Genomic DNA, 17,186 nt, shown 5'->3' with positions numbered 1-17,186 from the left:
ACGTTGTTTCGTCTGTGACGATCCTCCAGGTCCTGCAGCTTGGCTGTGAGTTTAGCGATATCTTCCTGCATAGCCTCGTGGGCATCGATGAGGGTATTATGTGAAGCCGCGAATTCGGCCATTTTGACCTCCAGGTGGGACGTGCGTTCCCCGATGCTCTGAATATCCTTTCGGAGGTCTTTTAACATCCCCACCAAGTCCTCTTTCATTGAGGAGCGCAGGTTTTCTAGCATGGAGCGCATAATGTCTGCGGTGAGTTGGGTGCCATCAAGAGAGTCTCGCACGGGCCCTTGCCTGTCTGCAGATCCACGCGCAGGTAACAATGGCGTTCCCGCCGGGGAGGCCAACGCGCCCGCCGGAGGTGGGGTCCCACTCTGGCTGGACTCCGCTGGCGTCAGTTTGCCAAAGAATTCTGTTAATTTCGCTGGAGCAGGACGCCTCCTGACCTTCCCCATGTCTGCCGCTCCTTGTGAAGCCTCCGTAGGTTACGATAAATCGCGGGTGTAATAGCTGTGAGCTGCTTAAAAGCGGTTAAGCCCCGGAGCAGAAGCGCTATGCGACCGGCGCCATCAGCGCGCAGGCCACGCCCCTTTTTTATTATTGTTTTTATGACGACTCACCAAATGGTCATAGATTACTACACAGCCGAGATTGTCTTATCCACCTTAGAAGAAGCAGAGACACAGTTATTGGCACAGAAAAAAGGGCAATGATGAAGAACTCAACTAATGAGAGTTATTCCCAGAGGATGAGGATCTTACCAGGCCCAGCTTGGTGGCATATAGCTAAATCTGGCCACGGGAGTCTTGTTATAATCTATGCTTACATGTGAGCTATCTCACCTGCGTGTGAGGATCGATTATGCTTGTTCTTAAAGGAAATATCTCAATAAAAACCTATTGATTATAAATCTGGCCACGGGGTGAAGGGCTTTTATCCTTCGGCCAATGCAAATGTTTTTTCTCCAGAACTGGATAAAATGGTAAATGGTGGCCGTGCCCTGTTCTCCTCCAAGCCGATGGTGTTAAACAATGAATGTTCCCAGATGTTCTCGTGCACACCCAAACACTGCTTAGCATTCTTGCACAGCAGTTTTATAACAAGACTGTCACGGATGGTGTTGCAGAAAGCTGTAACTTATAAATAAACATCCGACTGGTTTGATCCCAAACTAAGGAGCATATGGGTGAGCCCTATAAAACCCCTAGAGCTCTCCCTGACTGCTATGCCCATGCAAAGGTCTTTATAGTAGACATTTGCATGCCCACGTACCTTATACTATGTGACACCTGAAAACCCTATAATAGTGAGGGGACACGACCACCGGCTCCCTGCACTTAATACGGACGGAGTCAGGGTCACCTACAATCAAGCCAGCAAGGAAACACAAATAGAGGAAACAGACTTATCTGAGGAATCAGGAGAAGCAGTATCCAGCAGTGAACAACTCATCCAGCAAGAAGTATAAACCGCAAAGTGAGGCAGTATAGGAGGGAATATAAAGGGAGACAATCAGTGCAAATAGGTGACATCTGGGAGAAGGAAAGGAGATGACAAAGTGAAACCAAAACAAAGACCGTCATGCAAGAGGTAGCAAAGAACATCTAACAGACATTCTCACAGAGCTGGCGGTGACAAAGACTTTTCATGTAAGTGTCAAGCCAAGTTGAAATTTTTGGCTTTTCGGGGGAAATGGCCATTTTCCGGTAGGAGCCATGGTAAAATGGGTCGTGTCCCGATGCCATCTTGGGCACCACAATCCCCAGGCTCCATGAGTCAACTGCTGTGCCATGTCTTTTTATGATAAGCATCTGAGGGATTATGTAATGGAGGGTTCCCATCACACCATGGAACTTAATGGAGTTGCTGACACAAACTTGGGCCGGGAGTTGCTGACACACACTCCGCCTTGCATCCTGAGACATCCCTGCCATCCCTCTTTTAACTAAATCCCTGACCTCAGCTTTTATTTGCCACCCCCTCTGTTCTCTTTTTAATACATTCCCAATTTTCTCACCTTGCACTGTTGATGTTCAGGTAGCCACACAAATTAATCAAATTGATCCTGAGACTGATGAGCGGCATATAGTTGGCATAGGAATGGGCATTTTCTGTCCGCGAAGAGTATCTGCTACTCTATCATGATGTTGTATACATTGTTCCATTTTTTGCTTATTATCTTGATGGCCATGTGTTTTTCTCAGTCAGGGACTGATGCCAGGACCACCTGAAGAAAACAAGGGGAGAATGCTCATCTACACAATATACTTTGCGAAAGCTGCCCCTACCCAGGATCTGGTGGTTGGTGAAGTGGCTGATGTTAAGCTTGGCTTAGGGGCTGGATCTTACAGAGTCTTGGCTGCTGTCAGATGTTAGCCCCTCATCCTCCAATCCACTATCCACTCCTCTCCTTTTCTTTGCAATGGTGGATCCTGCCCAACTTCCCTCTTCTTCTCATTTTATGCACTTATATATTGCTACTATATTCCACAGCACTTTACAGACATTAGCATTGGGCTGTCCCTAATGAGGGCTCACAGTCTAAGTTATTGTCTCCTCTCTTCTTCCCACTGTCTTCTCCATGTCCAGTGGACAATATTTCCAAAAATATCTCCCAATCTGTCTCTATCCTTCATCTACTCACCAGTTGAAAGTCAACGGCAGTTGGTCATGGGTAAGTGGTATGAGGCCATAGAATCTTCAGGTGGGCATGTATCTGGCAGTGGACCATGGACCTGATCAGCCATGTACACTGAGGTGGGCATCTTAAGTTGCAATCTAATGTCCAGAGGAATGAGAGAGACATATATGTGACTGGGATATGAGAGTGGAAGTGGTGCCCATAGTTCATCAGACACTATACTGGCATGTTATAATAGGATTAGTTGTGTGAAAATACAGGCATGAGGGGCAGATAGAAATTCTATTTATTGTGTATATTAATGTTTTTTTTTTTTTTTTACAAATCTGAATGTCTAATTAGCAATGCAGATATCAGAATGCAGTGATTATATGGAGATAAGCGGTGCAGCAGCTCTGAGCAGTGTCTTTACAGTACTGCCTATTTCTAAATAATCCAGAGCGGATAGGAATATAATGTGGCCCTGGAATGTACAAGTAGCCTCATGTTGTAGGTGGGTCCAAATTGGCAGTAGACAGGGCCAGTACAAGTAGGTGGGGTCAGGTAATAGCCAGATTGGTGATAGGTGGGGACTATTCAAAAACACTGTGGCATAGAACAGGCCTAGGGATCAGGAGCTTGCCCACTGTTGGATATGGATCAGGCCTTAGCCTCCAACTGCCAATCATCCCTTTCACCAAAACCGAGGTATATGGCATCTCTGCTGCAGTCTCCCGACGTCATGTCCTGCTATACTTTTGCAAAACACTGGACAGCTCTGTCCCGCTTATTGGCTGCAGCTCCTGTTAATCACCCCCTACCGGCCTCATAACCTGATTGGCTTAGTGAGTTTTGTCCAGGTAAAGTCAATGCCCCCTGACCGCTCATCTGTCCCCCCCCTTTTACACAGTCAGTGTTCGGACAGTGATTTTCATCAGTGATTGTGAGCTAAAACCAGGTTTGTGTCAAAACCACAGAAATGAGCAAATCAATCCAATGTACCTTTTCTCTGTGTAGGCTCAATTTCTGGGTTTGGCTCACAATCACTGATAGAAATCACTGACCGAAATACTGACGTATGACTAAGGCCTAACAATTTATAAAGGGCTCTAACTTTGCTTATGGGTGCTCTATGGCAGCAAAGCCACAGAAAATGGTAATGTGAACCTATTACAACTAAAGGTAGTGAAATTAGACACCCTCCATAATTTTGTTATATTCTGCGGAGCCTTGTAAAATGATCCCTCTAAAACATGACTGTTCGCTGCCCACCAAATAAATTTTCATAAATAAAAAAAATAAAAAATCAGAAACACAATTTGACCATATATGACTTTTATAATTTTTTTGTTTAAGGTGGGGCAAAAAAAAAGGCATTTTTTTTTTTTTTTTTTTTTACACAGTTCAGCATGCAGTATAAATATTTAGTGAACATCGGCTGAAACAGCACTATTCACTGCAGTTACCTGGTAACGCTGCTGTTCAGTAGAAAACCTTGCACTTTGTCCTCTGCAATCTCAGGATTGATTGCAGTCCCAGCAGTTGGACTTGGACCCCCAGCAACAAGAAGATCATAAAGTGATGGCATACCCCAGCAATATGACATCACTTTTTTTGATGTGAAAAATCCCTTTAAATATTCAAATACATACTGTAGCAGGCTACAATGTTCTGCTTACCAAAAAAAAAATTGGTTCTCCCATCATTTTTAACATTGAAATCGGTGCCAAACTGAATCAAAACAGAAAGATGGATCCATCAAAAACAAGAGCCGAACACAGGTGAACAGGGCCTTATCTATTTACTGGCAGCTTGAAGCAAAGTAGCACACAAAAGAGGTGTCCACTGGAGATGAGTGGATGGATTTGTCTTATCAACGAGAGTTCTTCACCCGCTAGGAGCTGTCCCCACTGCTGAAAAAGCTCCTTCGCCACTTGATTAACAGGGCCGGACATCTCACCCGACCCTGATAATCCTGTGCAGCTGCTATGAGTAGTGGCACAAGCACAGAGACTCTACTGCGCCACTACTTGGAGGAGCATCTGTGCAGGTGCGAGATTTTCTGCCTCTATCACATGGCATAGGAGAGCTTTTTTTAGCAGCTGGGGGAGCCCCTCGCCGGTGAGGACTCTCGAAGAATAAATCAATTCCTATGAATCTATTTGACCATCTCTAGTGTCCTCCATTACTTTGCTTGAATTTGGTTAAGGACTCCAAATTATCATAAAACGAATTCAATATATTATCATGGCATGCTAGCAAAACCCTTGACATATTGCAACACATGTCCTATTATTGTCCGCATTACGGACCTGGATAGAACTGTTCTATTATGGGGCCGGCCGTTCCATTTCGCAAAATGAGGAACACACACGGCCGCTATTCATGTTTTGCCGATCTGCAATTTGCGGACTGCAGAACAACAACGGTCGTGTGCATGAGCCCATAGACATATACAGCATATCTCATGACCGAATATTTATAAATCATGTTTTATATATTTTTTTAAAGCTGGTAATCTGGTGCCACATATTTCAGAAGGCAAGGTATGAAAGGGCACCAGTGTCAGTGACACCAGTGCTAATGCAAGGGGCAATGCAAACACTTATTCTCATTTACGGTAGGTGAGCAGCTGTATATGCAGCCATTAAAAAGCAGGGTGAAATCATATACAGCCATTTACACTATAGGCAATGGGGCTGCTGCCACCTTACCCATGGCATTGATATACTAGTGGAATGTAATGCACCAATAAAACTGGTAGTGCTAGTCATAGAAAAGTACTAGTCCTGTCAGTAATCAGGGACTATGCAAAAATACAATAGCATAGAGCAGGCCTGGGCATCAGGAGCTTGCCCTCTGTTGGATGTGGATCAGGGATTAGCTTCCAATTGCCAATCATACCAAGGTATATGGCATCTCTCCCGCGTCATGCCTTTCTCTCTCCACACTATACGGCTGCTATACTTCTGTAAAACACTGGACAGCTCCAACCTGTTTACTGCCTGTCGCTCCTATTAATCACCCCCCACCGGCCTCATAACCTGATTGGTTCAGTGAGATTTGTCCAGGTAAAGTCAATTCCCAATCCACCCCTGACCGCTCATCTGTCTCTCCTTACAGGAGTTACCTGTTACACTCCCTAGTGTGCATTGTTTTATAAGGGCTTTGGCACTAATGTAAAGTGCTCTGGCACTCTAAGGCCTTATTCACACAGTCAGTGTTCGGTCATTGATTATCATCACTGATTGTGAGCTAAAACCCGGATCCTCAGGATAGGTCATCAATATCAGATCAGCAGGGGTCCGACACCCAGCACCCCCGCTGATCAGCTGTATGAGGAGACAGAGCGTGCATAGACATAGCAGCAGCAGGAAGAGAGACGGGAGATGGCACGTGCACACTGCACGCACCGTCTCCTCATACAGCTGATCGAGGGGGTGCCGGATGTCGGACCCCCAACTGATCTGATACTGATGACCTATCCTTTGGATAGGTTATCAATATTAAAAGCCCCGAGGACCCTTTGTATCTACCTGATGAAGGGGGCTTTAGTACTCCCAATACGTGTTGTCTTTTACCTGTACCATTTATGAACCTACAATAAAGAAGATTCCTCTACTACATGTTCCACTGGTACCGTATTCTTTGCGCCAAAACTAGGAATATTTGCTTCTCTATAATAGACCAGTGCACAGATCAGAGCTGTGCTTGCCTGATCAGGGGCAGGGGACTGACTGTATCAGCTGGCATCGCTCAATAATCAGATGCTGGCAGATTCACACTTAGATGCAGTGATCAATGGATCTCACAAGCGGAACCCCAAACTCAAGTGTGAAAGTAGCCTAAACCAATCCATCAAAATCTGCGCTGCAAAAGTCAAAAGAGGGTCTTTCACTTTTGAACCCTGAATCGTACCCAGACAGCAGTTTACATCCACATTTATGGCATTTCAGTACCTAGTAGAACCCATCTAACAATTTAAAGGGCATGGTGTGTCTCAGAAGGCAACCCTGCGCATAAGATATCGGGCACAGAAATGCTATTTTCATTTTGCATAGTTGCCTGCGCATTAATATCTGCAAAATACCTGTGGCATTAAAATGTTCACTTTACCCCTTAATTCTTTGATTGGAGGATTTACCAAAATGGTGCAAATATTGGGGGTCGCATTTATTTCACCCAGAGCCTCAACAGTACAAGATGCGTAAATCACCACTTTAGGCTTCAAATATGCATGGTGCTCTTGTACTCTTGAGACCTGTCTAGGGCCACATTTAGGATGTTTTTAAAACCAGGAAGCACAGTATAATAATAAGAGGGTTTTCTTTTCACACTGGCACATGCTGGCATCACATATCTGCCATCTGTGGAAAACATACAATTTTGACTTTGCACTATCTGCATTATTTTTTTGCAAAATACTTGTGGGGTCAAAATGCTTGCTACATCTGTTGGTAAATTCTGTGAGTTGGTTTCCGAAATTGGTCACTTTTTGGGGATCGACTTTTTTTTATTTAACCTCAGAGCCTCTGCAGTTGTCAGCTAGTGGTATATATTTCACCAAACTATGCCTTGAATGCACATTGTGGTCTTTCTCTTCTGAAAACTGCAGTGTGTCCAAACAGTAGTTTATGACCACGTATGAGGTGTTACCATATTCAGGAGAAAATGGTTAAAAAATTGCAGTGTGATTTTTTTTCTCCTATTGCCACTTGTGAAAATGAAAAAGCTGGGGCTAAAGCAACATTTTATTGGAAAAATGTAATTTTTCATTTTCACAGCCAAGTTTTTCTAAATGCTATATAACTCTTGTGGGGTCAATGCACTCACTACACGCCACAATATTGTCTTTGAAGGGCTTAGTTTCCAAATAGGGGCACGTTTCGAGGATTTCCACTGTAGGCGTAGCTCAGGGCCTCTTACAATACGACATGGCGCCAAAAACCATTCCAGCAAAATCTGCCCTCTTAAAGCCTTATGGCGCTCCTTCCCTCCTGCAGTGTGCCAAAACAACACTTTACGACCACACATGGAGTGTTGCCATATTCAGGAGAAAATATGTAAAAAAAAAAATTGGGTTGCTTTGTCTCCTGTTAACCCTTGTGAAAATGAAAAATCTGGAGCTAGAGCAACATTACTCAGTACTCCCCTCCCCTCAGGGTCAAAGTACTCAGTACACCCCTCATTAAATTACCACTGCGTATGCCTGGGATCTTTAGAGCTTGACTGATTCTCTCATTATTTTATATTGGATGATATGATTTGGTGTATTAATAGATGTTTCAACATGTACTTTTTTACATTAATAGATACTAGATTCTTTTATAACCTCATAAGGCTACTTTCACACTAGCGTTCTGCTGTCCGCTCGTGAGCTCCGTTTGAAGGAGCTCACGAGCGGAGCAGAACGCTTCCGTCCAGCCCTGATGCAGTCTGAATGGATGCGCATCCGCTCAGACTGCATCAGTCTGGCGGCGTTCAGCCTCCGCTCCGCTCGCCTCCGCACGGACAGGCGGACAGCTGAACGCTGCTTGCAGCGTTCAGCTGTCCGCCTGGCCGTGCGGAGGCGTGCGGATCCGTCCAGACTTACAATGTAAGTCAATGGGAACGGATCCGCTTGAAGATGACACCATATGGCTCAATCTTCAAGCGGATCCGTCCCCCATTGACTTTACATTGAAAGTCTGAACGGATCCGCTCAGGCTACTTTCGCACTTAAAATTTTTCTAAGTTATTAATGCAGACGGATCCGTACTGAACGGAGCCTCCGTCTGCATTAATATGATCGGATCCGTTCAGAATGGATCCGATCAAGCGCAAGTGTGAAAGTAGCCTTACCCTGCCATTTATTTAAATTGGCCAATTTCAACATGATTAGATACATAAACATGATTGGTGGCATAAAATATACATTAGTTTGTAATCATGTATTTACACATAGTTTATAATTATATTTAAGGTTTTAATTTTATACATGCCATTTTATTTAAAATTGGCCCATTTTACCATGATTAAATGCATAGGCATGATTGGTGGCATGAATTATACATTCATTTATAATCATGTATTTACACATCTTTTAATTACACTATATTAGAGTTTTTATATATATTTTTTTAATATTTTTTTATAATTTTTAATGGCTTCTTCTAACCATGTATTTACATAAGTTACAAATAAGTAGGAATTATATAATAAATAAATAATATCATGTCTAATTCATATGTCACATCCCAACTATGTGATCTAGTTATTATTAATCATGTCTTTACATCCTAATTAAATATACTAATCATGTTATTTTCCCCAAAAAAATTCTAATCATGTAGTCACATCAATTATTATTTTTTAAATAGACAATATTGTATTCTAATTTATATTTTCACGTATCTATAGGAGACTGATTATATGGATCCATGCCAGCTTTTTGTTAGTATTATGTATTTTGCTCTAATGGTTCACTATCAATACTGTACTTTATTACTCCTCCTTTATACTACACTGCCGCATTTAAAGAAAGGAAGCGAAGGTAAATCCTTAATTTAGTCCTTGAGAGGCTAGACTTTTCAAACGATAGATCCATCCAACTTCCTCCTGTTGCAATCTTTTATCAATATCCCCTTGTCTGGGGCCTGGCAAAATTTTGGTAATGCCCCAAAGTTTGAGGCTACTGATATTTTCCTCATGTACATCTCGTATATGTCTAGATAGGGACGTGTCAGCCCCAATGTTAACATCACTTAGGTGTTTGGAGATTTGCCTCCTCAATTCCTGTGTGGTTTTCAATACGGTATGTATAGCTTTGGACATCCACATCTGATGACATACACTACTCCAGTAGTTTTGAAAGTAATGTACTGTTTTATTTGGTATTCTTTACCATCAATTGGGTTAACAAACTCGTTCTGGGATGGTGCCTTATTACAAAAGTTGCATTCACCGCATGTATATCGTACAATGGTCTCTTTATTAGATTTTGTTGATTCTCTAGAAATATTCTCCTTTCTATAGTTTTGGCTCTTCTGTACGCCTGATGTAACACTTTTTTAGGGTAACCTCGTTCTAGGAACCTTTTGTATAGTATTTCGCTTTCACGTTTAAAGGCTTCATCACCTGAACAGTTCCTCTTTGCCCGTAAATACCAGCCTGTGGGAATTCCTCTCTTAAGGGCTTGTGAATGGTAACTTTGCCAGTGCAAAAGACTATTAGTAGAGGTAGGTTTCCTAAATACTTCTGCCAGTACATTCCCATCAGGTTGTAGAGTCAAGGTCAGATCTAAAAAATTCTATTTACTTTCATCCATCCAGGGCTATAAATCTAAGCCATATTACATTATTGTTAAAGATTGTCACAAATTGCTGAAAATCATCTACAGTGCCTTCCAAAAAATCTAAATGTCATCACTGTAACAACCCCAAAAAGTGATTATTTGGTGAAATTAGTGTACTCCTCTGTGAATTCAGTTCTTTGTTCCCACCACCCTAAAAATAAATTAGCAAAATTAGGTGCACAAATCATGCCAATAGCAGTCCACATCATCTGCAAATAATATATACTATCAAAAGTATAGTTGTGCGTGAGTAAAAATTGTAATAAAGAGAGAACAAATTGATTGTGCTTATAAAAAAAGTGTGTACCCCTTGTGCTCAAATAATAATTGATGGCTTCCAGTCCAAGATTTTGTTGGATACTTGTATATAGCGTCTAAACGTCAAGGCTCGCTATTAATGTATTCTTTCCAACATGTTAACATGTATATCAATTGCAACTTAGATAAGACATATTTGGTGTCTTTCAGATAGGATGTCAGACTCGGGACAAATGGGGATATAATTTGATTCACATAGTTACTAATCCCTTAACAAAGATTCTGATTGCCCGACACTATTGGTCTACCAGGGATCAGATCACGTTTTTTTAATGCACTTTTGGGATAGCATAAAAGGTAGCTATCAAAGGTTTTCGCTTAAACAAGACTTTATATTCTTCTTTGGTTATTAGGCCTTCCTTTTTTTGCAGTTTGTAATATCTCTTTTAGTTCTTGTGTGTATCTCATAGTAGGATTACTTGGCAGTTGTTTATATGTATTTTCATACAAACCGGATTCCAAAAAAGTTGGGACACTATACAAATCGTGAATAAAAACTGAATGCAATGATGTGGAGATGGCAAATGTCAATATTTTATTTGTAATAGAACGTAGATGACAGATCAAACGTTTAATCCAAGTAAATGTATCATTTTAAAGGAAAAATACGTTGATTCAAAATTTCACGGTGTCAACAAATCCCAAAAAAGTTGGGACAAGTAGCAATAAGAGGCTGGAAAAAGTAAATTTGAGCATAACGAATAGCTGGAAGACCAATTAACACTAATTAGGTCAATTGGCAACATGATTGGGTATAAAAAGAGCTTCCCAGAGTGGCAGTGTCTCTCAGAAGCCAAGATGGGTAGAGGATCACCAATCCCAACAATGTTGCGCAGAAAGATAGTGGAGCAATATCAGAAAGGTGTTACCCAGCGAAAAATTGCAAAGACTTTGCATCTATCACCATCAACTGTGCATAACATCATCTGAAGATTCAGAGAATCTGGAACAATCTCTGTGCGTAAGGGTCAAGGCCGTAAAACCTTACTGGATGCCTGTGATCTCCAGGCCCTTAAACGACACTGCACCACAAACAGGAAAGCTACTGTAAAGGAAATCACAGAATGGGCTCAGGAATACTTCAAGAAACCATTTTCAGTGAACACAATCCACCGTGCCATCCGCCGTTGCCAGCTGAAACTCTACAGTGCAAAGAAGAAGCCATTTCTAAGCAGGATCCACAAGCTCAGGCGTTTTCACTGGGCCAGGGATCATTTAAAATGGAGTGTGGCAAAATGGAAGACTGTTCTGTAGTCAGAAGAGTCACGATTCGAAGTTCTTTTTGGAAATCTGGGACGCCATGTCATCCGGACCAAAGAGGACAAGGACAACCCAAGTTGTTATCAAAGCTCAGTTCAGAAGCCTGCATCTCTGATGGTATGGGGTTGCATGAGTGTGTGTGGCATGGGCAGCTTGCATGTCTGGAAAGGCACCATCAATGCAGAAAAATATATTCAGGTTCTAGAACAACATCTGCTCCCATCCAGATGTCATCTCTTTCAGGGAAGACCCTGCATTTTTCAACAAGATAATGCCAGACCACATTCTGCATCAATCACAACATCATGGCTGCGTAGGAGAAGGATCCGGGTACTGAAATGGCCAGTCTGCAGTCCAGATCTTTCACCTATAGAGAACATTTGGCGCATCATAAAGAGGAAGGTGCAACAAAGAAGGCCCAAGAGGATTGAACAGTTAGAGGCCTGTATTAGACAAGAATGGGAGAGCATTCCTATTTCTAAACTTGAGAAACTGGTCTCCTCGGTCCCCAGACGTCTGTTGAGTGTTGTAAGAAGGGGAGATGCCACACAGTGGTGAAAATGGCCTTGTCCCAACTTTTTGGGGATTTGTTGACACCATGAAATTCTGATTCAACATATTTTTCCCTTAAAATGGTACATTTTCTCAGTTTAAACTTTTGTTCCGTGATTTATGTTCTATTCTGAATAAAATATTAGAAGTTGGCACCTCCACATCATTGCATTCAGTATTTATTCACGATTTGTATAGTGTCCCAACTTTTTTGGAATCCGGTTTGTATTTTAGAAGGTCCATTACCATCCTTTTGTACTCGGTTTTATCCATCACAACCACGTTACCTCCCTTATCTGACAGTTTGATTTCCATATCCTGATTATTCATAAACATTTACACTAGATTTTTTAGTTTTTATCTTTTGCAGATCAGCTGTTACTAAATCTACAAATGTTTGTATATTACCATATTTGGTGAAAGGCAGTGTGAACGTAGATTGGGGAGTTAACGTGGAAAATGGTGCTGATGGGGTGATGAAATCACCCATCTGTTCTCTATGTAACTCTTCTAAGATTTTTATTGCTCTCTCCTCTTTTTTTTTTTTAGATTTCCTGTGGATCTCTATCTTTATTTTTAAAATCTTTATGTAAAGCTAGCTTCCTTGCGAATAAATTAATATCCCTAATCCATGAGAAGCAATCAAAATATGGCACTGGCGTAAATGATAGGCCTTTTTGTATCAAATTTTCATCTTCTGAATCTAGGACAATGTTAGATAAATTGATGATCCGCATTCTCGAATCTTGTTGTTGAGTGCTAATGTTTTTTGCTGTTGGTATCCCCATTTGTCCCGGTCCCTCAACTGTATCCCTGGCATTAAAAAAGAGGTTGCCGGTGTCATAGTTGTAGATTATAGAGGTATTTGTTGAGGTAACGTAAAGACAGAAGAAGATGAGGATGAGGGTATTAAAACTCCCTCTCCATTCTGTATACCTTGTCCGCCTTTGGTTAGATGTTGATTTAATTTACATTTTGAGGAACTATTAGGATTATACTTTCGTTGCGGTGCGCCCGGTTTATTTTTTGCCTTACGTTTAATCCTAAATTTTGAATTATACCCACTTGCTTCAGATTCTGAAGCTTCAGATTCGAATATCTCAGTATAATATGTACGTCTATTGGAATAGTTGTTACCTCCTCTATTTTGTGTTTTTTATATAAATATGACCAGATTCAAAGTCTTTTCCATCACGATTGTATTTGCGATGTTTCCTTTCTTTAATTTCACTTTGCATGTTCTCAATATTTTTCTGGAACGCCTATTCTCTAAGTGTTCAAATTGAGGATGAGTTTGTAAAATGTTTATTTCACTTATTTCTTTTTCCAATTGTTGGGAGATTTTTACCAGTAATTTATTTTCGTAGTCTAGGAGATACGATTGCATACAAAGGGAATTTTCAGTTAATACTGTTTACCAACCTTTAATAAATTCTAGATTCTCTTGATGCAAATTCGGTGTAATATTAATTAGCATTCCTCTATGCACAATATTTTGCTGTATGTTTCTAGACTGGTAATCTCCCATATGGACCTGATGTAACATTTATACATTTTATTAAATTCCTTGAATGCTCGGTTAATATCCAGTACATTAACTGGAAGACTTTCTGTAGAAAAGACTTTGTTTACTTCAGCCAAGAAAAACTGAGTAGATGGTTGGTTTGACAAAAAACCTGCCATACTATAGGGAAACTCCTCAATTATGTTGTAAAATTTTTGCGGCTAAAAAGGGTCACTTGACTGGGTTTTCCCTTTTAATTTAAACACATACTATATACAAATTGGACCCAGACATATGTAAAGGCACATTAAACCATTATTTAAAATTAGTCAGTCAGACTACTATTTGCCTTATCTTGACATATGTCTTATTTATCCCCATAAAACATAACTTTTAATGTTATTTATTATGAACCTTCTTATTGACCCTGGTGGGGACAGCACCCAATACAGAGACCAAACCCTGCCACCCTCCTGGGGTTGGTTAAAAAAATGGAAGTGATTATAAAGATGGACATAGCAAAAACAGACTCACTAATCAATAACAATGAAAGAGCAGAGGTGTGATAAGTCACCAGCAATATTTATTCATCAAGAAGTGGAGTCCAGTGGAGGTGGTTCAAGACTATTGCATGGTCTCTTACAGTTCATTCAAAAATTCCCATGGCAGGCACTGATTGATCAAGCAGGAATTTGGAACCTGGAAAAGAGATACTTGTTAGCAGGTACTAGTTGCAGGTAGCAATATCAGGTACCAAGGCCTAGAGGAAGCCAGCCATGCAGTTCTGAGTCTTTTAGGCCTTCTAGATAGAGAGAGCAAAAAATGTGTACCGCCACCGGTGATGTTCTTCAGGTAAGAGGTAGTTGGACATTAGGTAGCCCTCTTCACAAATGCACTCAGTCATTTTTGAGGAGATGAAGAGGAGAATTTTGCAGATCATGGCAATATATAGCATATTCGTCCTCCCATAAATAACATACCTAACTATATTTCTAATCCAATAAACAATGCATTAGTAATAAATAAAACATAAGACAAGAGAGTGGAGATAAATGGCTTGTTTATTAAACCACATCTTAAACCAAAAACCACACATGTTCTGAACCTAGTCATAAATCAGGCTCATTAATCAAGAACAACACTTCTGAGTCCATCCTTTCACAGAATGACATATGTAAACCACCCACCCCGCCCATGCTGCTTTAACAAAGAGGCAAGGGCCCAACCCTACCAACAGCTTTTTCAATCATAGCCTGAAGGTTGAGGTTAAAAATATCACAACCAATATCAGATAAATGGATACCATCAGGAAAATACAGTCCAGCCTCTCCACTCTCCAAATCAACATGCCGAAAAGAAAATCCCCAAAGTAACGGCATAAACTTAGACATAATTGATTCGTTTATACAGACTTTATCCTTAAACTTGAGCTCCGGGTAAATTCTCCAGCACCAACTAAAAATGATCTGAGAGAAAATGAAGCGAGTATTAGGAAACAGGCGATGCAGATAAGTCATTATATTTTAAATATAGACAGGCAGACTACACTTAGAACAATTCTGACCAGAAGGCTGGCGATATCCTTGTGCTCATTTATTGATCAATAGATTAAAAACTGGTATAAAAACTAAGAGAAATAGTCATAAAAACAAAAAAACAAAAATCACAGTTGCATATATTTAAAACCAATCCTACTAACAAGTATTGTACTGATGTTGAGATACCGTCTATAGATTAGGATGGAACTTATAAAATCATATAACATCTTTTTCTTTCCTGGCTGATAAGAAACTTATCGTCACTGTGTAAAACAAATAGTCACTTCTAGTAGACACTTTTTATTGCTTTGCAGGTATATTATTAATCTGCCAATTTCTGGATCTCCTTTATGATGATAACCATTTAGATCGAGAGTCTGTACTCACTTTTTGGAGTAATGTGCTGCTATCCTCCGTGGCGTCCCACGTGGTAGCTGCAGCGCTCACCCTAGGTTCAGCATCTCTCACAAAAATCTCTCCAACACTGGCAGTGATACCTGTTTTGTAGCAGTTGAATCCCGGCGTCACACATGGTAACCAGTACTCTATTTCCTGACTGCCCAGACTTCAATTATACAGGATATCTCACGTGTTGTCTGCGGTGTACTCCACACTGTATTTGTTCTTATTCCAAAGTCAGTTTTTTTCATCAATAGGTCAGTGGGTTGTTTTAGTAATTGCCAATATTGCCAGACGTGTTTTGAAGTTATGCTAACTACTTCAGTTTTAAATATTCTATTGATCAATAAATGAGCACAAGGACATCGCCAGTCTTCTGGTCTGGATTGTTCCAAGTGTAGTTTGCCTTTCTATATTTAAAATATCATTACCTAAATTGACGGGGTGAGTCATAAAGACAGAGTACCTTTATCGACAGCAATAAAATGGGGTGATGGGCTAAATTAAGTCTTTTTGTACAGATCAGTCATTGTCCTTTTCATTTGAAAGACCAAGTCCATGGTATCACCACACCCGATATTGTTGCCTCCTAAATGAATAATAATAATGTCTGGGTTAGGAAAAACTTCATGCAGATGCAAAATTAAATCAACCAAACCTGCCCAGCGAACTCCGGCCCAGAAGATCTTGACGGCTTCCAAAGACAAGGACAAATTAATGCCATAACAGCACTCTGCAGCCCTCCTATGTGCCCAATGAATATCAGAGTGGCCCAGAATCCAAACAGCTCGACCTGTAAAAACGAAATAAAAATAAATAATCAACAAATGAGGCCGAAAATAAAGCAGATACCTATTTGAGGACCACCTACCAATTCATCTGATTACTGATTCATGCAAACCAGCCTGCGCAGCAGCGGTAGCCGACCCAATACAAAAAGAATGAAAGGAGAAAAATTGACCACCAAAACCCAATTCAGTTAAACATTTAGATAAAACTGCACTAAACTGAAACTGAGACAAAGAGGACAAATCCTCATGAACCAGAAAAAGGAAGCATTACCAGAAGGCCGGACAGCCAAATACCGCAATAACGCATTAACAGGGCAAATAGTCTTATCAGATACAGCACTAATATGCAAATAACAAAGCACCAAAAAATAACAAACTGACCGAGTAACCTTACATAATATTAACAGCAATTCAGGAGAAACAGGACAACGACCATCAGGTAAATGACCAATCGATTTATAACTTTTAAGACCTTAACTAAAATGCTGCTTAATCAAGAAAAATTCAGAAAGTGACCGAGACCCAAAACATAAAAAAAATGAAACCCCAGCCAAATCCTACAGACTGAACCATGCACCAGCTTCTGCCCAAACAGATACAAGCAAAACGCCAAAGCCAGTGGTTCGTTCGTGACCAATGGTTAAACAGACAACCCAGCAGCAAAATGATACTAGCACACCCAAGCTAATAAATAACCTTTCCATGTGGCCGCAGCAGCAGGGCGACTCACCAGATCCAAAGCTAGGACCAGATCAGTCCCCACATGTGCTCTGGACAAAGAGTCCCATAAACATCAGCAGACGGTACCAAACTCCGAAAACAATCCAAGGAATCAGCAATATCATTATGAACACCAGGAATATGGACAGCT

General features: G+C 40.8%; 1 long non-coding RNA gene across 2 annotated transcripts; it reads right to left on the bottom strand.

Annotated features, from left to right (window-relative positions):
* Nucleotides 1-14,323: 14,323 nt before the first annotated feature.
* Nucleotides 14,324-16,679, bottom strand: LOC122945808. 2 transcript variants are annotated; one of them, XR_006391149.1, is made up of 3 exons: nt 16,396-16,679; nt 15,956-16,317; nt 14,324-15,053 (listed from the first exon to the last, which is right to left on the bottom strand). It is a non-coding gene; the product is annotated as an uncharacterized LOC122945808 (long non-coding RNA). The 2 variants fall into 2 exon arrangements; XR_006391150.1 differs by having other exon boundaries at nt 15,991-16,317.
* Nucleotides 16,680-17,186: the final 507 nt, after the last annotated feature.

The sequence above is a fragment of the Bufo gargarizans genome, chromosome 8, assembly GCF_014858855.1.
Source record: "Bufo gargarizans isolate SCDJY-AF-19 chromosome 8, ASM1485885v1, whole genome shotgun sequence".
NCBI lineage: Eukaryota > Metazoa > Chordata > Amphibia > Anura > Bufonidae > Bufo > Bufo gargarizans.
Note: the sequence above shows the minus strand (reverse complement) of the source record. Positions and strands in the feature narration are given on the sequence as shown.